Below are 27,867 nucleotides of genomic sequence, written 5' to 3'. Positions count from 1 at the left end.
TTTTTTTTATTTGTTATCTAATGGTCAACCACAATAATTCGTGATACTAAGAAAGTATATTTTTAACCGTAACCCGACTTGAAGCGTACCAGTTATGAATATAAATTCAATTGCGGAGCTACCTACGTTTTTGTTCCGTAGATAAAGTTCCAAACATTTTTTCTCAGAGTACTACCGTAGCATAAATTAAAAATGTACCAAAGGCTTAAGCAATAAATAAACCTAGATGATTGCCGGAAAACTGTGGACAAAGTTTTAACGAAGTGATTTCTGCGGAAAATAAATTTTGTTGCCTTTCCAACTGGTTCTGCTATTACTGTAGAACATTTATAACGTAATAATGCTACAAATGATATAATTTCTAGTTTTATAATAAAATATATTTTATGTTACAGAAGGATTTGTAAGGCAAATTTAGGACAATATCTCTTGAATTTCTAAAGCTCACATCATCATTATCAAGCTCGATTGCAAACAAAAGTATACCCTTTTCACTCGGGCAATTGTTTTTGAAATCAGAGTTATTTCACCTGATTGTGCTCAAAGGCAAAAAGGTAAAAATCGAGTTGATGCGATGAAATTAAATTTCCTTTGAATACGTTACAGCGGCGGTACCGGATGACAGCCAACAATAAGCCAACACGTGCCCTGATCACTGTGTAAATTCGAATTACCTTCTATTTACGCCGATATCGGTGAAGATATTTTTCAGCGAAAATATGTAGCGACGAAAATATGTGGACCGTTAATCGTTTATAAAGGAGTACCTACCACATAATAAATTTTAATATCCATGTAAGCGCTTTGTTAACTAATTTCTATGCTTGCAATGTACTTTATGTATTTGATACATAAGAAGAGCAGTCATTTGAATTGAGTAATAAGATCTTATCTTAAGAAGTGGACTGTTATCTAAAAATATGCGTTTAATATTGACTAAGTTACAACACATGGTTGGTTGACATCATACATTGAAATGTGGAATTATTCTTTGGGGCAAATCTTGAGGCGACCAAATTGAAACTATATGGACAGCGGTCAAAATTATTCAAAGTAAAAATCTGTGTGCCTTTTCTATGTAAAACTTGCTTTTCTAATTAGTCTTTGAAGTTTTTTTTTACTTCAGACCTGAAGATATAAAATGCTGTCGTCGTTTTCTGCATTTTACCCTTTGGAACTAGAATGCGCTTCATCGCATAATACGCTATCTGCGAGCACAATATCGTAGATTTATTCATGAACTCTAATGAGTCACCTCTTCGCATTGTCGTTCTGTACCCGTTGTCCAGCTCTAAACATAGACTTTTCATTTGTAAAAAAAACTAACTGTATCTTTTTGAATAAAGAATTAGGTACTGATAACATGTAGACATAGTACAAATTGATCCATGTTTAAAATACTAACATCTAACCGAAGTTAGTGAGGATACGATGACTCAATAAGTAGGTGAAAAACCAGTGAAGTCTTCAGAGTATGTTAGATATACTCCTACGGCCTTTATAAATGTTGCAATATCTTCTCTTATTGATATATCATTATTATTACTGAAGGGTCACCGATTGGAAAAACATTGAAGATAATTAAAAATATTGTTTAAAACAAAGAAATCGATACTGTTTTATTTTCCTACTCGAATATTTTTAATTATTAATTTCGTTTCCAAGTTCAAAATGTCAATCAATAAGGAGAGGTCAAGTTGGAATGAGGATTAATTGTTAATAACTAGAAACAATTTTGACTGTTGGTGTAATGAGAATCTCTCTGAATGTCAGTAGGCCGGAAAATTTGCGCGTAGGCACGTCATGGGCTCTTAGTGAAGTACTTCGCGTGTCGCACAAACAAGCACCATTGTTTAATTAGGACAACTTTAAAGATGGAGAGAGGACAAATTTTGTAAGATCATCAATTCAGAATGAAATATAGGTAAGTTGATTTTTGTACGAATTTATTGGTACTACATCTTCATTGATCGAGAATCTTTTTAAGTACTAAATCCCTAATCAATCTAGTTGTTATTAATCAATGTTAAGGCGTGCAATTACTATATCTCTACATCCATTAAGAAGATTTCAGTAACAATAAGTCTATTTATTACCTGAAAATTATACAATATTTTATCTCATTTTTAAATGATAATCGTAAATAACTTATCGTGGAGAATGTCAAACGCAGCCTCTTTGGGGCGTGGGCGGCACGTTGTGCGTTCAGACACTGTCACAAATTCCACCGTACTTTTATGTATAAACGTTGGTTTATTAAAGATAAGTTAAACGTTTTTACTAGTGAACCTGTTGATGTTCCTGTGAATCCAGAAGTTCGTTGGAATTATAAATGAAAGAAATTCAACTGTTATTACTATGTAACATCGAATGGTTAAACCTAATAATCTAGATAATCTAACTTTATCGATATAAATGTAGATAATCTAAAAAACTCAAAACACAGATTAAGCATTACAAGTAAAAACAAAAAACCTTAAATCAGATCAATGTAATAGCACTACCTGGAACAAAAAACTAATTGTGACGCTGCAAAAAATAAATAGTAGAATCATAACCAATGACGGAGCATAGATTTCCGTAGCAATGCGTCGGACATGTGCCAACGACGGTGAACGGTGAACGGTGACCACAACCGACGTCCTATTGAGGCACGCCGCAAATCGATCAGAAGCACGTCACACAATGACTGTCGCAAACAAAGATACGAAACTGGACGTGTCGACACGACGTCGACGTTTACTCGTAACTCGCATAATAGAAGCCCTCGTATCGCGCTGAAGAAAAATGTGTTACCTACTAATGTCAGTGCAAACTTTTGTTCTTGTAACATTGTATCACTATTGAATCGTAACACATAACTTTTGTAAGAGTGTGAGTTCCTACTTTAAAAAATTTTCTTATTTCTGGAAGCTCTCTAAGTGCATATAAACTACAGCCAACATAATTCCAGTTGTCTATCAACTATGTACGACATACAATATTAGTAGGACAGCACTCGTTCAGCAGCCTGCTCACGAATATTTTACCACATTACGTTTATAGAGCTAGCTATAAATCTTACAACTATGTAATGTAGCTCGAATAATAAAAAGTTTTATGACGTCCTCGGACTAGTTTAGTTAGTAATGATACATGCAGATCCATAAGCGAAAATGAGGCGGAAGACGAAACTAATAAAATGAAAATAACGCAAAATAATGACAATGTATCCGAATAGCAATGAAATTTAGTATGAAATAATAATATGATAAAAATATCCAAAGCTCTCTTAGAACAAACGCATCAGAGTAAATATCTGTATATAAAAACTATGATATGCAGACAAGACAGTAGGTACCCGTAGGCATAAGCTAGTCTCAGGAAGTACAAAGCTGTTTGCTGAACACGGTCTCTCGTTATCCTCCTAGCAGCGGTCGAGTGTGGGCCGGCCTTTGTTGGAACCTCCATAGGACCTCTTAAAGTCTCAGTGTAGATCGAACGAGGAACTGTGTCATCGAACAATGGAATTCGTTCTAATATACGTTTATCTTTGGACCAACTGATTACGTCGTACCCTTTTTATTGCCTCGTGTCTTTGTTAGACGATGAATAGATTGAGCATTCGTTGCCGTTTTTCCACGCCGCTTCATGACAATTTCTTTAAGGAATTAAAATAGAAGAGCATATATACATATGTCACCACTTAGTATAAGATAGTTGACATTTAGAACGCTCATTTAATTTACCAAAAAAAGATTCGTCTTCACTTAAATTAATTGGTTCATCACTTTTAATTTAGAGAAAATTATCTTTAAACTAAATAGTAAAACTACACAGAAAATGCGGTAAATCTTAATAATAATATCATAAACAACCGTCATTTGTTTATTAAAAATGATGAACTTTGTGAATTGTTTTATTGTTAACAGTACCTAAGACGAACATTATAAATTTTTATGTAACAAGTTGGAGAGCAACAAAGAAAAATGTGAACCTGCGTAATTTTCTTTTGGAACTTTACAATAATAATTTTCCGACCGTCCCAGAGCTTAAGCTTGACATTAAAACGTGACTTGTTAATCTGGTTTCGTGCATTGGTCACCAAAATCTTTTCAAATTAACGAAAAAGTTTCAAGTTCGTCTCTTTATTTATTGGACGCTTAACTTTTGTTTATGCTATAACTTTCTTATTTAGAAAGTACTTACCGAACTTTATGTAATATTAGTTTAAATACTTATTAGAATTTTATTCAATGCTTTAGGTATATTATTCGGCTGTGATTTTTATTTATTTTTTATTACCTGATATTACACTTCTCCCACGTATTAAAATACAAGAGATTAATCAGTGTAGTAACAATAGCACGGCTAATGTTTAAAAAGGAAACATTAATATAATGAAAAAATGATGTATGTACGAGCGGTGATGACATTTAAAAAACCTCATTTACTAAAATTCCTAAAACACATTTTCCGGGGCCGCAGGCCGTGGATTCCATTAAGTAATCACATCGGCGTTAGCACAAAATATCATTAGATTTTTATGATAATGAAACAGTGTGATTCGTGTAAAAGGTTTTTAACTGCATATCAGGATGCATACAGCAGTCATCTTAACTGTCTGAGCGTCAATGAAACTGTAAAATAACTTTACTGCCGTCCAGTGGGGCACAGGAACGCATAATTTCACCATAAAACTGAGTTTTATTATCAGCAACAAGGCACAACTCTTTACAGTTTACTAAACTGCGGACGTAACGCCTGCAGACGAATAGAATCTTCATATTTTTATATGGACTTCGTTTTACTTGAATATAAAAAGTATTTCACCAATATTGATATAGTTTCGATTTAATAGAGATGCCATGTTGTAAAACAATTAAGTCATCATACACAGTCACAACAATGAACACTTATTTTGTCACAAATTGTTTACAACCAAAAAGTTTAACGAGTCTGTTCGTCAATAATATTTGACGTAAGTTCTGCCTGAATATAAATCAATTGGGTTTGTCGCGCCACATCAATTTGCATGGGGAGTGACACCGAAATCGACAACACTGAATAGTCTTTATTTGATTCACGTCACTGTTGTCACAAAGTATAACGTGTTTTACCTTGAATCATCACTCTAAGGAATTTCATTTTCGCGCCAAGCTCTGAATACTTTCGAAATATTTGGAATCTTAGAAACTCGGCCAGTAGGCGAGTATTATTTTATACCCTGTTCTTGACATAAAAAAGGGGTTTTCATATTTACGACATCCGAAACAGTTTATTGTTTAACTAAAACTTTTATATTAACCGTAGTTTGTTACTACTTCAACTTATAGTTTCGTGTACGAAAGATTTACTCCAAATTAAGTATTACCACATTACTTGTGTTATAAAGTTCTACAGAAATGAAATTTTAACAAGTTTAGCTGCACCCATAAAATTTATAACTTTAACGTACGTTACGTTCTAACATGATTTTCACTTTAAAGCAACGTTACGGGTTATTAAAACACCTTCACGCAACACCAGACTAACTTCATTACCCCAATAAGTTTCGTAGCGAGCTACGCGAAATTCAAAACAAGCTACGAAAATGCTACGCCGTAGCCTCGTAGACTTGGCTACAAAACCAAGTGCCCCCGCGTTGGACAGTCGGTAGACTCAACTAGTGATCAAACAAACCATTCGCTTCGTAAATGGAACCTCAAAGCAAAGAGTCTTGGCAATGATAGAGAGCTTCTTACCGCTACTTCACGAACTTTGTCTAGAATTAAATTGAGTCTGCCTTGGTTTTCATAAAATATAACTGAATTAGTTGTATTTATTTAACAATTTCGTAGTAAATTTCAAATTTAGGAAACAGTAAAATTACTTCAATATACATACTTCTTAGAGTTCTTCCTATAAATAGAACTATGATATAAATAATTACTGGTAACAGGAAATGAGTTCGTTCCCACTACACAACTTCCAACACACTATATAAAACTTACAAACATGTTATATCTATACATAGAGAGAGAGATATCGTAGCCAAAATCTCGCACAAATCGAATTAAAACCACAGCAAGCTTAAATCATTGGAAACACGCGAAGCGTCCTCAGCAAACGCTTAATAAGCATTAGTACGTGCACAAATATGTGGGTGAAAATCGCATAACATTCAATCTGCATGCCACAGAATCGACTCGTACGAATTCAAGTGCAACCACAGCTTCCACACAACATTAATAACTAGTTTACTGAAGGTTCTTCTGCTATACAAACTTCGACTAGACAAAACCGCACAGGAGTTTGACTTTCGAAAAACCCTTCCTTAGTTAACTCATATATCTATGTACACTTGGGATTAGTTTCCCTTGTACGTTCTATGTACGTTCTCAGTGATTTACACATTATAGAGAGGACTTTGCTGAATTCGAAGTTTAATGAACTGATTATATTCTCCTATTATTATTTTTTCAATGTTACCCCAGACTGGGATTTTCTTCTGAGTCGTGCGTGCGTTTACAAACAAACAAGTTCACATACACATGAGTCATGACACTGAAGATATTACCTAACCACTCCTGTAAGCAAGGAATAAATCCTAATTAGAGAATGTCTAAAAACACTGATACAATGAAGTCTGGCGCGACCAAGCTACATATAAAAAGTTTGGGAACTACCCGTAAACGGTGAGCCATTTACTCTTCAATAAAATAAATCAAAAATAAGTTCGAAGCCAAACCTTCACAGTTCACATCGTTCTAATATTGTAATTGGACCTCACCTCATTCCTAACCAACTTATTTCGAACTCAATTTAAATAAAATGTCGTCAAATTAATCATTGTTCGGGCATTCGGGTAACTCTTTAGATTTATGTTGATCTGTTTTAGATAATTAATTGTATGCGGCTACCTAACAATTGTAAATAGCTCACAATTTATATGAAAACCTCACTTTTTATTGTTGTTGATTGGTTTTGTTAAACACTGGGATTTGATTATTCGTTTAAATTAATTGGCTTTGGCTGAAGTTAATTTTGAAGATCGTTTATTTTAAAGATAAATGGAAATCTGTTATAAGCTTTCTTGTTCTAATCAAAATAGTCCAAATAGTAATGTAAATTGTGTAGTTATGTACGTTGCAAAGTTACTATCTTTTTACATACAATTTTTGGTACTTATCTCAGATGAGATACAGTGTGATTGATGAGTACGGATGTACTCATCATGTAATTTATTAAATTTTAATTTGATATTCCAATACGCACTTCCTCAACTGCGCATCTATCTATGACATATTTAAATATTCTCTATTCCCCTCCTCATTAAATCACATAATATTAAAAACGATTATAATAATGACTTTGTTATTCATGACATAACCATCATTATTGGCGGCATTTCTATGAATACAAAGCTACATAATCTACGTTCAATAAAACTAGATAAATAATAGAAGATTACTCTACTCTATTATTACTAAACTATCAATTTATTGAAGCTGATAGTAAAAATAGTTGAATAGGAACTATTGTAAATCTTGATGTGTAATAACGTGGACTGTGTGTACAGTGTGTGTCAGTCAGGTACAATATTATATTTAATGTAAATAAATAGGTACTTATGAAGAAATTTAAAGCTTTCCTTTAACATATAGCTTTCTTTTTATGTAAGTGCTCGTGTGTATGTGCAATAAAGTTGAAAAACATAAGTAATAATACACGAACTGGAAAGTACCTAATAAAACTATGTCATTATTATTAGGAAAAAGTGTCTTCTCACAGCATTTGGTATTCATTAGCAATAAGAAACGAATTTGTTGTCAAGCGAAAAAATATTATAAATTAGTAAAGCACATTTTAGTTCAAGTTTGTCTTCATCCAATTCGATTATATTAACAGTGCTTGTCACCTGAAGCGCTACGATACAATCGTAAAACCGAGAACTTACCTACAATCAGAATGTAAACTAATCTACTTTACTGAATTAAAATAGTTTTCGTAATAGCACGTGTCCAATGTTCATACCAATCGTCCCAATCTCTAACTACCTCGGACTACATTAACCTAATTGATCACTGAAGACGAAGATACAAAAGCCACCTTAATATACCTTTACATACTTACATCAAAGCGTAATGAATCTTATTAATGTTACTGGTAGGAGAAAATATTATGAGTAGAATTACACATCGGTCTCAAAAACATGCTTGATTTTCAAAATAGCGCTCGGAAAATCTCGTCTTCATTATGAGATACGGGCCAATGTGGGTGTAACTGTACCTCAATCTATATTTACACGTCGGGAATACAATCGTTACATACATAACACGCACATTTTACATACACAGTCTCTATATAGGGGAAGTTTAAACATCTAATGAACGAAAGACTGCGGAGTGTTATGATTGACTTTATCACACCGAACGATTTCTTCCCAAACCGATAGAAATTGAATGCTTGAACATTACGAGCGCCAGTAAACAACATCGTATCTAAATTTATCGTACATTTCGCAGGAGTTAAAACGTAAATTACTTCATTCATAAACAATTACTCAACACCAATTTAAGTAAGAGGCGATCGGATTTCTAACTAATGTTATAACTTAATGTTAAAGTGATTTTATTGGTTACGCTTCAAGTTTTAACCCAATTTTCAGTAAAAAGGATTCTAAAAACAATAAACTTTCAGGGCGATATACTTAGGTAGAAAATTTTGGTAGATAGATACCTATAGTAGTATCCTCAGTATAAATATAGAGCACGTAGTTAATTAACTACCTAGTTTTAAGACTATCAAAGAAAAGGATGTACCTATAGGTAAACATCTAAAAAAGGTATCACCTATAAACCCTACTTTTAGACTCTCAACACACTACTACGTTACATAGGTTCCTGCTTATAAACCCAGATAAGGGCACTAAGGTGACAAATAAAATTAGTCGACCGTAACTAATTAAAGGGCCTTGGAACGTTAAGTGGCTATTGCACAGATTTATCTACTAAATAACACACACGCAAAAATATGGGCATTGAAATATAATCGTTTCAAGTTAATATGACCGCCAGAAGTATCGTCAGAAAGCTGAATATCTGTCCTGGATTCAAGTCCACAAGGTTTCCCTTCTGCATGGAATATAAATACTACATAGAGTATTTTATGCTGAGATAAAGTATAGTATTTCATACAAAATCAGATGCCAAGACTAGCATAAATATTGATAAGCAAAAAATATGTGCTTCCTATAAAATATGAGACAGATTTGCATTCACAACAGACACATGTGGGAATGGAAATAAATATTCCCTTCAGCTTAGTCAGAGAAAGAGATTTGTATTGTGCCAGCTCTAATCCATTGAAATTGGAAAAATAATCCAACCATTTCAAAGTTGCAGTCACTACATAGTCCCTCAAGATTCAAGCGATTACATTTTACAAGACTGCTCTCCAACCGAAACGTTTAACTTAATATTGACGTCACAGACTTAAATAAAGTAATTAAGTTAATTGTGTAGATAATTACATATTTATCTCTGGAATTGGATATCTTATGGAATGAACTAAATGGCGGAAAATTACTTAAAGATTAGCGACAATTCGTATACATGGTGTGTATTTTGTGCCCATTGTGGTGTACTAATTTTAAATTAGAGAACATGAATGAACTGTAATAAGAGATTAGATAATTTATTCGGAATCGTGTTTCGCACACTTAGAGGGTTAATGGTTCATACCTTGCCTTTAACATCGCCCCTTCTTCAAAGATGATTAACTCTTCAAAGGTGTTTAATATAACGTATTGAAAACAGTGATTTGTGAAACGTGAAGGTTCCGTTTAATCTATCACAAAGTTGGGGTTTTTATTTCAAAACGTAGTAATATCAAAGACACATAATCTTTTGGCAACGATTTAGTACTGTATTAATGTAATAAATCTTTAATTTATTAACCTTTAATAATTTCTTCGGAAATGATTGTTGACGTGATTTTATGTTCTTAATCTCCCAAAAACCTCATCATCTCGCACTACACGTCTAGACTGCTTAGTATTAATATTCTAGGACTTAGACTTTATGGTTATTGTAATGGTTTATCGTTAATAAAACTAAATTAAAAAGACTGGGTTCCGGTTTATAGCTAGAGGCGACTGGTTGTCTGTCTGCTTATTGAAAAAAATCTTAGATCTTCTTTTGACAAATAAAGAGATATAGTTTTAACGCATTATAAATATTTTGTCATTCATAACAAACCAAATCTTGTTATAACCTTTTTCATGTTTAAAATAATTTCTTGATGCATTAATTAAAAGCAAAATTATACCACAGCAAATATGAAATATAAAGTTTGGAATACACCTCTTGAATATTGATAACACGAAAGGCTTATTTCAATTTAGAGATGAAAACTTTCACGGCAATGACCGAGTTTTGTGGGGACAAAGCCGGTCTACCGAAATGCCTCTCAGAACTTAACACTAATTTACACTATTCAATCAAGAATAATATACAACTCAATTTTATGAACAGGTACCCAACTCTGTTTGATAGTTGTTTGTCATGATTAACAAATTAACCAATTTAGTAGAAAGTTACAGTTAGATAGAAACAGTTGAGGATAGTATACAAAAATAGTGTTGAATTGAGTGACAAAATTGAAATAAATCCACAGGACAAGTTAAACGAAACTTCTAAACAAGTTTTCCAAATACGTTAGTGACATTAATTCGATTCGTTTACAAAGTAAACTTTACCCTATTTCTATTATACCGTGGGTACAAGTTTCCGTGTTACCCGAATTGAAAGTGTTAGAACCGCCTCGTAATGATTTCCTAAGTGTTATTGTTCGTAACTGCTTAACAAAAAGATTGGGTCGAGTAAGTTTTTAATTGTAAACAATTAAAGTGATGTAAAGTTTGTGACACGTGGTGAAAATACTAATGTGTTTAGTTTTTCTATCAATTTTCTTTTATTGATGGTCAGCAAAAGTACTTTGAAAGTACTTATTGTATCTCAATGTTAAGGTCCTTTAAGGTTACGTCCATAATAGTGTCAAGTTGAATTGTTTTCGTCAAACATGGCTGGTTCGTAGTTTATACAACTAAGCTAGGAATTGTGCCTGTGAGCGTGGCCTGTACTACATATTGCTAATCTGTTTAGAAGTACAGACATGATTATGTAAGGGTTAACTAAGAAAATATTATTCCAAGAACTACTTAAGTAACTTTTTATTCATTATTAAAATACATAGCACGACATCTATCAGTATGGTACTTTAAAATTACTCAGCAACCAAATTAGTATTCATCAACGCGATAGCACCTTTACACTGAGGAGAAAATGAAAAGAGAAAACAAAACAAATATGCTTAATTTATTTAAGAGAAAATAATTAGCTGAGTCAGGTACTTTTTGCAACTCTTTATCCGGACGTTTAATTATTCCCTACAACGACCTTGCCGACTCATTTCGTGGGTAGCTACTCGAAATTCGCGCCAACACATTGAATGTCACTGTTCTAAAGTACTAAGTGACAAAAAGTATATGGCATCACGACTTTATGCTATCGACGGGATCCGCACATTTTGAGTTAAGCAGCACGCCAATTTTGTATTCTTAGATTAAATTTGCTGGACTTATGTTACCTTGTCGTCATTAAGCGCTGGTGATCAATATTCAACTAATAAACCAATTAGGAAAATGGGTCTCATATTCATCTCAGTATATAGTTTCTGTAAAGAATAACAGATAATATGCTATTTAAATCAATATCACTTTGGTTTATTTAAAGTACTAATATGTAAGTACTTATTCCAGTTTTAGAATTGTATGGAGCTATTTTTACCCCGCATTGAAGCTTCTGTGTGAATGAGCGTAGGTTTAACCGGTAGGTAATTAAGGAAACTCACTCAACCAATCCTACAACATTACATTACCCCCTTTTTATTTTCCAAAGGGTAAAATTATGGTTGACCTAGTAATTTTACTGTGATATAATTTCTTCCACTATTTCTTTATCCTACTTTGAAAACGAATCCTGGCCGTCATATACAGTGATCATGCTTCTGATCACTACAACATTAAAATTTTTAGCTCTAAAAACGAATTTTGAAAATGTCTTGTGAGTATACTGTAACTGTTCCCTTCAAATGTTAAACACAGTATTATTTTCATCAACATAATATTATTAACCTCATATATACAACCTTAACTAAACAATAAACAAGTTTTAAAGTAACCTTTCCGAAGTTCTAAACTTCCTTTAGTCAAAAAGCTAAAATTAACCCATGCCACATAAGTAATTAGAAATTGAACTGAAACTATTCGAACTTGCTCCTTAGATATAATTTTCACCGTAATTAACATAATACCACCGTAATGAAAATGGAAGGTATCCAGATACGAGAATTTAAGTGAAAATTACTAGGCCTACATAAGTAGGTACTATGATTACAAAGTAGATGATATTTGCCAAGATGGCCACTTAGTCTTATCTAACGATTTGCACGAATATTCTCAAATATTAATTCGTGCTAATGTCAGCGTGGCTAAGATTATGAAAATAATTGTATTTAGTTTAATTACTGAAGGTAGAAACTGAATTAATCTATTTTAAGAAACTATCATCTGTTTTCCAAGCCGTTTTCTCACTTTTGCGGTGTAAGTTGTTTAATAAGACTTTAGTTACAATAAAAGTGACTAATAAATACATAAATTGTTACATAATATAATTAAAAATACATATCCTTTGTACACTTTTCCTTTTTTATCCGAGAGAACACAATGAATCGATCAAAGATTTATAATTAACCGTTCCGAATGTAAATTTCGTTTGACAGCATGTTTGTTTATTATATCTCAATTTTTTGATAAATGTGTTACACGCTTCACTAACTCGTTCTTTTTAAATGAACGGAGGTATTAAACCTCTTTAGCCGTGATTGCGGCGTACGATTCCTCTTAAGCTTCAATGCACGTTCCTCGCATTTAGGATTTATTTTAATGGGATTATGTTTATTGAAAATATTACAGCACACTGTTTATTTTGGTACGGTACCGAATATTCGTCAAGAAAAAGCAGTATATTTTATAACCATTCTTAGCTCTTTCTTTAAATACGTGAGAAGATTTCACTCTAAAAATATGTTTGTATCTTTGAATCCCTCAAAGAACACATGCGTGGTGTCTGACTTTGTGTATGAGCAATGTCTTGTGTTAAACCGTTTTTGTAATGAAGGGAGATTAATTAATTAGACGACATACCACATACGTTATGTTTCATGTTGACACAAAACTGAGATTTAAAAATATTATTTCTTTCACCAAAAGAAGACATGTTTACTTTATGATGTGTATTATTAGACTAGCGGACCCGACAGACGTTGTCCTGTCTACACGTCTTTGATTTGAAAATTTTAAACTTTTTTTAATAAGCTAAAACATTCTGGGCCATTTTGATAAAAATTATTATTCAAATGTTATGACAATATCTAACGTCATTAATATTTGACACTGCGATGGTAGCGCCGTCTGTCAGATCCAATGTAAAGCATTCCAAAATCAACAACTACTAATAAATTAAAAATTAATAAAAAAACATTTTCCAGCGGACAAAATTGTGAATCTAAAATTCTAAACAATTCTTAGATCCTCTTGAACACACACAAAAAAATCATCAAAATCGGTCCAATCGTTTAAGAAAAGTTCAGTGACATACACACTTACAGAAGAATTATATATATGTACTAGCTTTTGCCCGCGACTTCGTTCGCGTGGAATAGTGACTTCCGGCAAATTTTTGGTTTTAACCACATAGTTCCCGATCTCGCGGGATCTCTTCAAAAATGAGATGTGGAAGATATTCCAGGGAACTCTTCAAAAATCAACATAATGAGCTCTGCGTTTGAATTTAATAGATGTATACTCACTTAGGGCATTGAAAAAATAGTTTAAAAACGGACTTAAACTAACTTAAAACTAAAGAAAGCTACGAATTACGAATTTATAACAATTAAAAAAGAAACAACCTATCCTCTATGCTATAATAACCAAGCTTAAACTAAATAATTTAAAAGAAACGACTTAAATCTAATCTAATTAATTTATAAATTAGACTTACCATTTTATTAAAAAAACTAACTACAGTAACTACTAATAATCGATATCAAACTAAACCTACGTTAAATAGTTTAACCAAAAATCCAGGAAAACCCAACAAATAAACTTATTAATTGACAAATACAACGAAACCAATCTAGAATATACGAAACAGCAGGACCACTACAGACAAATAATCATACGACTGATAATACACTTTTTCTACGATAGTAAGCGCTCGGCCGATACCCAACCAAATGAATGTAACGAAACCATAGCGCGATCTATTTCGATCCCAACGCCATCTATCGAGGATAAAGACAACTTGGATTATTTATTTATACTCCGTTCGGGCATTTTCTTTGTACTAAAAGTTTAATTATATTGATATTATTTTTTTCATACCTTTTTACTATTTATTTACTTTTTTTCGATGAATTAAAACAATAACATGAACCGAAGTCGTGTAACGATCGACATAGAATTATCTATACTCCGTTAGAGCATTTTCTTTGTACTAAATGTTTTATTATATTGATATTATTTTTTTCATACCTTTTTACTATTTATTTACTTTTGATCGACATAGAATTATTTATAAATAATTTATTTCTTATTTTTATTTTTTGATTTTGGAAATAAAAATATATCTATGTCCTTTCTAAGGTTCTAAACTATATCTGTACCAAATTTCAACCAAATCCGTCAAATAGTAGATTAATGGTATAAGCATAGAATGTTCGACGTGATTCTTTAATTTGACATAACTTTTTTATTTATGAACCGATTGACATGAAACAAACACTAAATGTAAATTTAAGCATCCCACAATATATTCGTGAAAACCGCATCCAACTCGGATCAGCCGTTTCTGAGATTAGCGCGCACAGACGAACAGACAAACAGACAAACAGACAAACAGACAAACAGACAAAAAAAAAGTTAATTACATTTTTGGGTTCGACATCGACATAACAATAACCCCTGCTATTTTTTTTATTTTTATTTTCAATGTACAGACAGCACTTTTCTACGATTTTATTATATGTATAGATTTTTTATTGAACTCGTCCTATACGTGGTATTGTGTTGAGAAAGACATTGGAACAATACCCCATTGTATGGCCTCATTTGATTTGAATCCCATCGACGCCATCGAGCAGAAGAATGTTTATGAAAATTTATTTACTTTAACATTTTATGTGACCTCAAAATCTTCTTTGTAAGGAAAATAATATTAAAACATTTGTGTTTAGAATACCGGAAAGTTATTTTCCTCGAGCGAATATTTTTATAGATAAAAGTGAAAGAAAAATTGAAAATAAATACATGAAGCAACTTGTTCGATTGAATTCGGTGATTAGTTTCTGCTATCTGCGTCTTTGTGGCAAAACTCGTGACGAACCGTTACTATACCTATTTCTTGAAAAATGTCTACAAAGAATTTAAAAGACAAGCAAAAAGAAAAAGATATCCTCTTATATGTACATCCTTGCGTGTAAGTAATCGACAAAAATCAAAATTACATTCCAGGAAAGTTATTAAAAAAAGGAACATTCGTGGAAAACAGACCACAAATAAATATGTGGGCGAAAGTCCTTCTTAATTTCTAGGATTTATTTTGACTATGAACCGATGTAGGTACGTATTGCATTGTTAAGAAGTATTTATGTTTAACAGTAGTCATGTAATATGTATGAGATTGGTTCGTCTCCCCTTTATGACAGACGAATTCATATTAGAAGTAGTGGGTGTATTATACATACACCTTTGCTTATCCCTTTGAGGATAAAATACCTGTAACTTTTATTGTTAGATAACATTTAGATACCTAGTTTACGAAATTACTTTGTATTTTAGTTATAAAAACTTAAATTTAAAAGACAAGTGATCTATGACATTTTGCGGTTTGTCTTTCGGGCGTTACTTTTTAAGACTGAATTAAGAAGGTATCAAGGGATTACAAGGAGCTGACTACAAACTTTTATTTGCTGCACAGCGTTCTTGTTATCATAATGATGGGATTAAAGTAATAATCCCGAGTAAATACGTATCACGAAGTATCTGCGTTTCGGTAATATTAAATGAACTTTATTTTGCTAAATTGTAATTGATTATTTGATTTAGAAATGACTTTATAAATTGAAATTGGACAATGTGGACAATATTACAAAACCAAATTGATGGGTTTTGTTCAAGAAGATCTGTCGTGTCATTTTATAGTGTCTGCACTGAAATCTTTCTACGTACTTCAAGTAGCTTAAACTATAACGAGATTCCTTATAAGAACATCAGTCTAGAATATAAAACAGTGAATTTACAGTTATTTGATATCCTATTTTGACATTATAGGTTCTTCCCAGAACAGAAAATGAATAAGCATGAAAGTTACGAGTAAGTATTGTAAAAACATTGTAAAAAATATTTCGTGGAAGTTTATTTTACTTCAAGGTAAATAAGTATTATTTTAGGCGGTTGTCACTATCAATTTATTAAAAAGTACTGAAATACGATACTCGACGTAATACTCCGAATGACATTGCATATTTAAATTTTAACGAAATTTTGTACTGTGCTGTAGTAACCAGTAAGTTCTGGTGTAGTCGTAATGTTCTTGAGCTACATAATTACTGCCTCAATATTAAATTAACGATAAATGTACTTAGTTTCAATCAAAAATGAAATACTGAACTAATCCTTTAAGTTTCATTAACTGTTGCACGCCAAAATGTTTTATTAACTCTGATTTGAAACTTTTTCACTGAACAAATTATGTTCTAAAAGTCGTGTATAAGTTTCATAGAATTACGTACTTGTCAGTATTATTCTATGGGAACTTTATGAAGTTTTGTTACCAATTTTCTCCATGGTGTGCTCATAATTTCCTAATACAATTTACCGAAAAGTTTTCTTATTATTTCCAATTAATTCCACCATGGAATTTTCTATCTTCAAATGTAATAAATACTGAACAGTGAACACCCCCAAAAAACAATTCAGAAATAATCCGAAAAATATTAACATTTATATTGTGCCCTAAATAAAATACGTGATATTAAAGTAATACATTTCTATGAATATTTTTCTGCACGATGGAGCAATGTGGCACGTACCTGACTTGTGTCGGGAACAGGAACGTCGGCTCGTCACTAGAGGATACTTCGAATCACGTTTTCGAAATGATCGCGCGCATTCAATAACAAAGTTTCAGGCATGCAAAAGCTTATATAGGTGTCCGCCCCGCCCACCGCCCGCCTCAGGGCGGGACGAGGCGCGCGCTACAGCCTTCAAGCGTAAAACTTCACGCCACCGCAACTTTTTTCCAACTTAATACTAACTTAGTAACTTTTAAACGCCTGAATTTTGTGTGAAATTATTTTTACGAAGCGTAATCTCTGTCGTACGTGTGCATATGTTTTCGTTAATCCTTTTTTTTAGATTGCTTTTGGTTTTGACAGGTTGCTGTAGTTTCAATTTTTTTAAATCAACTTTTCAGACAGTTGCTTTTACTTTAAGGTAACTTTAATTCTAAATAAAGTTACACAGGTAAATTTTATTGTACTTGGTGTAAGCCAGTAAACTGCCTCAATATTACAGTGTAATTAGTAGTCATAACACAACTGAAAAATTACAGTAGCTCTACCTACTTCTTTTACTTTGCGTCCTTATACCAAGTTGTTTATTAACCCCCGACGCAAAAAGAGGGGTGTTATAAGTTTGACGTGTCTGTCTGTCTGTCTGTCTGTCTGTCTGTGGCATCATAACTCCCGAACGGATGCAGTAATTTCAATTTAGTTTTTTTTGTATGAAAGGGGATTTATGTGCGAGTGTTCTTAGACATGTTTGATGAAAATCGGTTGAGCCGTTTTAAAGTTATGGGCGGTGAAAGTGGGGAGATTAGCCGAAGGTCTGCAAATATACTGGGATGGGGTCTCAAATTAAACCGCACTGAAAGAAGATATTGAAAGATATTATTTTTTCTTATTAACAGAAATAAAAAAATAAATAAAAAATAAAAAAATAATAATAATTAAATTAAAAATTTAATAACAAAAATATAAAATTTTTAATTTAACGTTTTATTATAAACAAAAAATCTTGCACCAATGTAATCTTTAGCCTACTTATACAGAAACAAAAACTAGTAATTAATAAGTAAAAAAAAAAAAATTAAAGCGAACGAGCTTGACCTCGAATGTAATCTTTACCTTAACAAGAATCGAAATTATAGTAAGTATATGTAATATACTAAGCCTAACTTAACCTAACCTACCTATAAAAAGTATAAAATAAAAAATTAAATTAAAAATTTAAAAAAACCCCGACATAAAAACTTAATTTCCCTTTAAAAAGTAAAAAATAATAAAAGAAACTTAATCTTAAAGTACCTAAGAATGTACTAATAATTCTAAAAAAAAAATACGTCTCGTTGGGGGACCGCATTCATACAGACTGCACACCGCCGCCCCCGCGCCGCTATATTTCTAATTTCTGCCTTATAGTTAAGTACTTAATCATCAAATTTACTTTAATGTTAACACCAAGCATGTGATACTTATGAAGAAATCGTTGATAAGTAAGAAATAATTAGGAGCGGTCCCCCAACGAGACGTATTTTTTTATGGAATTATTAGTACATTCTTAGGTACTTTAAGATTAAGTTTCTTTCATTATTTTTTACTTTTTAAAGGGAAATTAAGTTTTTATGTCGGGGTTTTTTAAATTTTTATAGGAAACATGGCTCTACTGAGCCCTTTCGGAAAACAAAAATTGTGAAGTTGCGTTATCTCTTCTTAAAGATAGCTGACACTCTTAAGCAAAACATCTAATTAGACAGAATTCAATATCTAGATTTAAAATAAGTATTTAAAGAAGCAACACTATAATAAAATTAACATTAGTGGTGACAGAAAAAAGAAAAGCTAATAGAATGTCTTTTTCAATAAAACAGGCAATTCCCCAATGTACCGGCTCACCTAATCGTTATTGTTATAGAAAATAGAAACTACAGTACTTTCCACGAAATCTCTTTAATACTTTTATTGTGTTTGTATTTGTATTGCATTATAACCTCTATAAAAAAATATAATCAGCTGTTCTATGAATTTGTATCTTCTATGGAGTATTTATCTATACAGACATTTAAAAAGGTTCCATTTTTTTACTTGATATGTGTAGATGTAGGGGTTTATCGACTCGAACACTTGATTTCTGATATAATTATGATTTAACGAAGCGCTTTTTTTGAGGGGGAAAATCATCCAACATATTCTTTCGCCTTGTGTGTTGAAATGTCAGTCTCTCACTGACAAAAAACCACCTTGTTACTACTCCTGCTTCTCGAGCCGGTGCCCTGGTAACACGCTAGGCAGTCCCCAGCCCCGGAACACTAACGAAATATTTATTAACCTAAATAGTTCTGAGTAAGCAGCTAGTGTACCAATTTCAATTCGGGATCGTAATAGCCACTAAAAAAAATTAGAAATTGACACTTTTTTCAGCAATAGGCCCGCCCTCCATATTGTACAGAATTTTGAATAATAAAAGTACATAGTACATTGGTAAAGGTATGTAGGTACACCTATTCGGTGAATAAAGGATTGTCAATGTTAGAAAAAAAAATTAACTATCTAGAATGGTCAATGATCCGTTTAATGTAGTAGGTAATTCAAATTAGTACAATCCCAAAGCCTTCTCCAAAGCCTGTCGAATCGACAAATATTTTTAAGACATTAATTCCGATTCTATACAAAACTGACTTTAGATCATAATATATGAGCTAAATACAACAGTCTAGGTACACTAATAAATACAATTGGAGTGACTATTTATAACATTGAAATAACCGCTTTTTACTACATGCATATGAATATACATACGATGCATACACCAAAATAACATTTTTGTCCGTCTGTCTGGCTAATATCTAAAGTGATTGGAGTGATTTTGATGATCTTTTATTGGCAGGTAGCTTATGCACTAAGGAATAACTTAGACTACTTATTTTTGAAAAAAATATTTAAATTCATTAAGTCATTACCCATTCTATTTCTACGCAGACGAAGTCGCAAGCAACAGCTAGTGTTAGTTAAATATGGCTCTTATATTATTCGTAGTATAGCCGAGTACGTTCCACAAGTGTTACACAGTCTGTCGAGATTTCCCCAGTTCCCCTATTGCTCGCGTACTCGCAAGAACACCTGTAGATTGAATTTTACGAGGAAACGTTCGTAAAGAAGAGAAGTTTCAGTTTTACTATTCTAATCTCTATAATATACGTTAACAATTTATAAATTAGATGAGTGTGATGAACTATTATTTTGTATATACTTATAAACATATTCTTAGTACAACATAAATTAAAAAATAAATGTGGTTACTAAGAAAGACAGCAGTTTTTGTTTTCCGCGTTTGATCATAGCCACTAGGGAAATCATTTAGGTAGGTAGCTAACTAATCTAATTATAAACTCTTTGTGAACATTTTACTGTATTGCAGGTATATCAGTAGTGACTATGTAACTCAATTTAAATTTACTTATATGTAGATCAACCATAATAAAAAAATATATATGTACAAAAAATTACATACGTCGGTAGTCTCAAAAGTACATAGGTACATAATATTATATCAAAACCTTTCAAGGAAAAAATAGCCAACATTATAAAATAGCGTGACAAAAAAGTTCCTATTTACACACTAATTTAATATTGTTGGCTAAACTAATTATAACAAAATAGAACACCCCTAAGCTAGCATTTTTCCGGCTCTACGTCACAGCACTTGTACAGTGATCCATCAAACGTACCACTTGAATACAATAATTAAACACTCTGTTTACATAAAAAGTAATTAACAAACATTTTTTGTTTGACGTTCTCCAATTTCATAAATACACGATGACTATTATGGATGGGTTTGGTAAATGCTAATGAACGTATCGACAGCCGATTTGTTAGACATGCATTTGTTTATGATTCAAGGTTTTGTTGAAGTAATATACAGCGGGATCCTTTTTACGTGTAAAATAAACTAAATAAATACTGTCTAGTTCCTTATACAATAATGTGAAAGATCCTCAATAAGAATTCCCAAGCTTTTATTTTAACAATCACTATAGTATCGACTAACGAGAAACTGAACAAAAATAAAAATACTTACATGTTTATCTTTCTATCCATACAAAATAATTCTTCTACTTCTTATCTACATAAATAAGAACAATATCAGATTAAATTTTGGTTTCTTCATAGAACCCTTTATAGATATAGTAGATCTTATCAATAAGGATACTGTGTGACCTACAGAAAAAGAACATTGGGGCACTCGTAAATGAGGATACAATTGCCAATGAAAATAAAATTGTACCTACAACATTTTTTAAGCTTCTTATAAATTGAACTTTATACGACGAAGAATAAAGTTAAATTTTAAACGAAAGTATATATTTTGTAGTTTATCTTGCTTAACAGATGAATGAACCCCCACGCAATAGAAGAATATGTAAAAATTTTCCCATTCTTAGTCCGTGCTCATAGTATGCTCATATCTTCTAGATATTGTTTTTCCACATTATAAAATCTTAGAGTTGTTTTATTTTAACATGTCATGAAATATTTATAACGTATACAGCTGCTTTCAGGAAAATTGCCTGTAAATTGTATTACGTGAATACTTTCATAAAGTTTGTTTAAGTGCAAATTGTACTGTTTTCAGTGATGTTATTTAAAGTAACAGGCCAGTTAGTGTTATGCAATATTGTTCAACTATGAAGCAAAGGGTATTAAAGATTAGAATTATTTTACAACTTATGATCACTTAGGTAAAGGTGATTTTGTAATAGCCATTTTCACTTCAATAAAGACGTCCATTAACGTATAAAGGAACAAATTTAAGTCCTCGCAGACGGCATCCACTCTTACACCCACTTAACCAACGAAACAATAAATTTCTAGACAGGAAAATAATTTGTAAAAACGTAGTACCTAGTCGTAGGCAGGTTTATTCTAAGAAATATAAAGAATTCAAATTCAAGGGTTGATCTTTCTTTGATCCTCTTAGATTCCTTATCTAATAATCCTTGAGTAAACCGCGTGGGCTAGTTCGTTTGTTATAACGTTGGGTTTGTGTTGGGGCCACTCGTCCGTATTGTATTATAGTTAATTACAGTAATTTGACGAAATACCTTCCTGATAACTTGAGCCTCATTCAATATATATATATTGTTTTTTTTATTTTTTAAGATGTTCGTATGTTAGGGCTACTGTTTTGTAAAAACTGACATGTAAATCAAGCAAAGAAAAATTACTCAATTACACTATAAAGAGCTACAAAGTAGAATACAGCTACATTTTAGAATCTTATGTCATCACACTGCCATCTTACTCCTATCTCGAATACCTAAAGTAATATTATTATGTAGGTGCCTGTACTAACAAAATTAATCCTAAAAGGTCAAACACGTCAACAGCCTCTTTTATCTTATGTACTTAGTACGTATGGAGAAGGTATTAATACAGTCTTGTAAATCCCTATAATCCACGTGCATTGAACTGAACTCAATAACACGAGCTGCAGCTTAAATCTTCATTCACTATCGGCTCAGTGTGGGAGTGAACTCAACGGAACCTCATATAAAGGTCACCCAATAATATGTATAAGTCTGGCAAACTAGCAATAAAAATAAAGTCCAATTAAATACAAAACAAAGTAAGGAGCTCAAACTAGTTTTTGAAAACGTTAATATCCATGGTCCTTGGTACCTACGTAAACTATTTAACTTACTTACAAATCAGTCTGATCATAAAACAAGAATATTAATGGGCACTTCCCTCGATGCCATAAAAGGGGGCGCAATAAAATCATACCTTACCGAACAAATATGATTGTAACACTCCATTACCCGTTTTCTTAGCATTATTGAGACTCGTACTCGTTTTCAGCCGTCAGTGGATTCTGTGATGATTGATATGATACGAAATATGGCTTAGTAAGGGTGTAATATTTTGGACATTAAGTGAAATGCCGTTAATATCTCACATGGGAGGTTAATGTGACTGTCTGCGGGCGGGATCGAAATTTCCATTAAAACAAATATTTCGTCAGCTTACTAATGTGTCAACATGGATTAAATATCTACCTCACATGAAAGTCCGTATTTGTACTGTTATGAACACAAAACTTACCTATCTTAGTATTTTTTATGTTCGATATCAGAGTAAAACGTTGATTCCGTACTGAGATTAATCGATGATTACACAAACAGAAACCGCAATTCGATTTTTAGCCTGTCAGGATTTTCTCCTGCGTAGCATTTATTGTCGGTACTATGTGCAATGTTACGGTCTGTGACATGTTTTGTGGTTTCAGTCTACAAAGACTAGTTTGTCCTTTGATCACATTACCTAATATCACTCAAATATATAAGGTACGTACATACATAACATATCAGCAAGCCGTATAATCTCAGAAAGGGTTAATAGAAGTGCATCTTTAATGTAAGATTCATTGTCATTTGTCGTCAGGGACACGCGGGAACAAGTCCAAGCTTATCCTAATTCTTAAAGTCGACTAATAGGCCAGTGCAGATACCTCTAATAAAGGTAAAAAGTAAAAGAAATTTATAGTAGAATGAAACCTATTGGAAATGGAAGAGAATATGCTAAAAATGGAAAAAAATAAAAATTCCACTCCATCCGAGTTCGGGAAGTGGGGGGGGAGGGAGGTTTTAAGAGGAAAAATCGGTTTATCGCAATTTTCGGCGAAACTACAAGTCCTATAAAAAAAAGTTCAACGGCAAAGTTGTAGGTAATAAAAAGATCTACAACTTTTGTATTTACACTTTTTTTGTGTTACCTCAAAATTTTGTGAAAAATTGAAAAAACTACGATTTCGGTTTTTTATTGTTATCATCGACAAAAATATTTATTTTTTAACGAAATTTTGTGAAAACGTACCTTTATATGTACCAAATACATTGTATTTTTTTGGAATTGAAAAATTATTTTTTTTACCAATTATTGATTAAATACCGAAAAATTATCCTAATTTTCAATCGAAAATTCACGCGTCAAAATGTCAGATTTTTTAGAAAGTTCGGTGGGTTTTTTGTTCATTGAAATCTCTACTTTTCGATAGTGTAAAAAAAATAAACGTTACTATGGAAAATGTTCTGAAAAAACGCAATAAACTAAAAAAAACTCGAATAAAAAAAATAGTTTTTCATCATTATGCACAATTTTGAGCTATTTATTACAATTAACTCATGTAGCGTAAGATTTAATGGTACATTGACAATTAAAAAAAATATATAAATTAAAACATTCTACTATGATTAACAATCAAATAAGTTAATAATGTTTATATTTCATAAGATATCTACAATGTTATAAGAAAAATGTAGAATTTTGTTTTAATTAAATACGTAGATACTTATATATTCTTATTTGAAGATAATTTATAAACCTTTTTTATTTTTTAAGGTGGCAAAATCATCCAATCCAATCCAATGACCTCTCTCGCCTTAGGTGAGGCGAGAGGGAGTGTCAGACTCTTACTGACTAAAAACTACCCTGTTCCTAGTCCTGCTTTTCGAGCTGGAGCCCCGGTAAACCCGCTAGGTAGTCCGTAGATCCGGATCAGGCATCAGCCATACTAGACACCGTCTGAGGTATTCTGATGGCTCTTTGAGGCGCGCGCGGAACGCGATGCGCTGCATGAACGGGTCTAGTTCTGTTCGGGCGGAAGCTACCCTGCTCGCCGTCTACAGACCCGTACTTACGGAGGCCAGAGTACTTTGCGCGATCCCCGACGCCCGGAGTATCTCTCGCGAAGGCTGGGGGGTGAGGAGGTTCGTTCCCTCACGTGTCCCGCCTCCTTCTTTGCTAGCATGACTGCTTCGCAGAAGGAAGAGACGTCATCCCAGTCTCGCTCGCTCCTCCAGAGACACTCCGGGCGTCGGGAATCGCGCGACGATCTCCAGCCACCGTTCACTATCACCTGTTTTTTCAGTACATTTTCCATAGTAACGTAATTTTTTTTTTACACTATCGAATAGTAGAGATTTTAATGAACAAAAAGCCCACCGAACTTTACAAAAAATCTGATATTTCGACGCGTGAATTTTCGATTGAAAATTAGGATAATTTTTCGGTATTTAATCAATAATTGGTAAAAAAAAATATTTTTCAATTCCAAGGTACATATAAAGGCACGTTTTCACAAAATTTCGTTAAAAAATAAATATTTTTGTCGAAGATAACAATAAAAAACCGAAATCGTAGTTTTTTCAATTTTTCACAAAATTTTGAGGTAATACAAAAAAAGTGTAAATACAAAAGTTGTAGATCTTTTTATTACCTACAACTTTGCCGTTGAACTTTTTTTTATAGGACTTGTAGTTTCGCCGAAAATTGCGATAAACCGATTTTTTCTCTTAAACCCTCCCCTCTCCCCACTTCCCGAACTCGGATGGAGTGGAATTTTAATTTTTTTCCATTTTTAGCATATTCTCTTCCATTTCCAATAGGTTTCATTCTACTATAAATTTCTTTTGTTTCAAAACCTATCTGCACTGGCCTATAACAGACACGTTTACTATCACCGACCACCGATCTTTACGTCATACTTATCGACTAATCACAGGTACAGTCAGTAACCGTGACATGCCAGAAAAGTTGCACGTCACCCAATAGGTCATACTCCACTGCCGGTAGACGGCCGCTGCATCGGTAGATCGATGATAAATAATAAGAGGACAAAGGTCTTCTATTAATAGGCCCACTTAGGGTTGCTGCGTAGAAATAATAATATTTGAATGTGTTGTGTAATACTCACGTAAAAGTATGTTTCATTATGTTTATGAACATGTAGGTACCTAATAAACATAGTGGTATTTTTACGGATAAATAATAGTATAAAACCTATACCTTTCAGGTAGACACTTCACAATCTGAGATGTGCTCGAGTACTTATCATTATGTTTGTTACCTGTTGCAGGTCTCCTGCATCCAAATACTATCCAGCCGACCTGGAAGTCATTGGGAGAAAGAGGACGTCTACGATGCGACGTTTACAATGTCCCAATAAAATGTTTGTGGCTGTCAACCCTACCTGAGATGCATCCGACCGATGCTTCCTACATCGATCAGCTTAGCTCAGCCAACATGTCGGTGATTTAATTTGATACCGGTGCATTGATTTAACATAAGTACGTGGCTTAAAATATGTTTTCGGAAGAATGAATCGTGCCTTTATCATTAAAATCTCATTCCGGTTTTGTTATGACCTCCTTGCTATACTGATTATTTCTTTAAGCACTTACATTTTCTGACTAATAGGTACAATTACACCCAAAACATCCAATATAATGCAGCCTTTTGCAGATTAAGGCTGATGAATACAATTTGATACAATCATATTCAAAGAAAACATTTTTTTATATTTTCGCGATATTGTTTTCTAGTATTAGTAGTTTCAATTTAATTAAATACTCTCATAATAAAAACTTAATAAGTGCTGGAACTGGTCAAAACATAACCTATTATTAAATTGACAAGTTCACAAACATAATTGTTAATGTACCTAAAGCTTCGAAATCACGAATTTCATGAAAACTTCCCACAATTATTTAAACGCAAAACATTTAAAGTTAAATATCCCACAAAACGTCAATACATGCTGTGAATCGTTATTGTATAAAATACGATATACGCCAAATGTTGCCACTGTGATACGCGTTGCATTGTCACCGCAAGACTCGACACAAATGTTCGACTACTACTATGAAAACTCACTAAGTTTTCATTTTTTTTTTCACTATTATATTCCAGTCATAATGATAATTGGTGTAAAGCCGGTTTATTTACAGAACACTACTGCTAGACAATACATATGTGACAAGATACGTATAAATTCAAAATGTGTGCATATTTATTGAACATGAGACTTATAACCCTAACTATTGCTAAATGGGTTTATACTTGTACTTCTGTCTACCCCTTCGAGGAGTGAAAGGTATGCTTATGTAAAATTATAATAACGTTCATAATTTCATATCAATTACATTTTTTAATTTAAGCTCTGTCTGTAGTAAGAAGATACTTAAGTACTTATTCAACCAGTAGTAAGATACAAAGCTAAACTTAGTACCAACATCCTCTAATCCTACATTAGGCTTCATGGTAGCATTCCTATAAAATATATGGGAACAAATTGTGTGCACGTGTCTACCCTGCGCGGCGATACGAGTGTCGACCATCGACACATGCTTATCTACATTCCGTGTACACGCCATGGTATTACCGTCAGCAACGTCAGAATTACATTCGTTTTTAATATAAGAACGCGTTACAGAAAACGAACAAGAACCGTCCTACTCGCTAACGGGATTCACTTTATGATAAGTATGTAATTTGCGACGCTTCTACAATTTTTCGCTCCCCGGTATTTTTTTAAATATCCCTTAACATCTTAGAAATATCAAGCGCTCTGTTTCATATTTTCCCCTTTTTTCTTAAATGGCTTCACTTTGCTTAAATTGCACAATGGACTAGAAATAACATTAAAAGTAAGGATTCGTGTATGAATTTAAATCGTTTATTTAATTATAGAAGTTATTGCATTACACAAAAATAAATCATTAACATTCCTACGTGATCTTTGTGTTAATTACTGAAGCAGATTTCCCCTCATAAATTTTCCCGCAGCATCTCTTCAGTGAAATTCGACACAATCAAAAGGTGTAATACTGAAACGAAAGATTTAAACATTCCGTTTGTATTAATTTACACAGCCACCGCTCGTTA

General features: G+C 32.7%; 1 protein-coding gene across 2 annotated transcripts in view; it reads right to left on the bottom strand.

Annotated features, from left to right (window-relative positions):
* The window catches only part of LOC118268318 (short neuropeptide F), a 59,891-nt gene extending 42,633 nt beyond the window's left edge, over positions 1 to 17,258 (bottom strand). For both annotated transcript variants that reach the window (XM_035582760.2, XM_035582761.2), the window contains exon 1: positions 17,176 to 17,258. The gene's annotated coding sequence lies outside the window, so the exon portion shown is untranslated. The remainder of the gene's footprint in view (positions 1 to 17,175) is intronic.
* Between the last annotated feature and the right edge of the window lie 10,609 nt (positions 17,259 to 27,867).

Source organism: Spodoptera frugiperda, chromosome 29 (assembly GCF_023101765.2).
Source record: "Spodoptera frugiperda isolate SF20-4 chromosome 29, AGI-APGP_CSIRO_Sfru_2.0, whole genome shotgun sequence".
Lineage (NCBI taxonomy): Eukaryota > Metazoa > Arthropoda > Insecta > Lepidoptera > Noctuidae > Spodoptera > Spodoptera frugiperda.
This window is presented reverse-complemented; position numbering and strand designations above follow the sequence as displayed.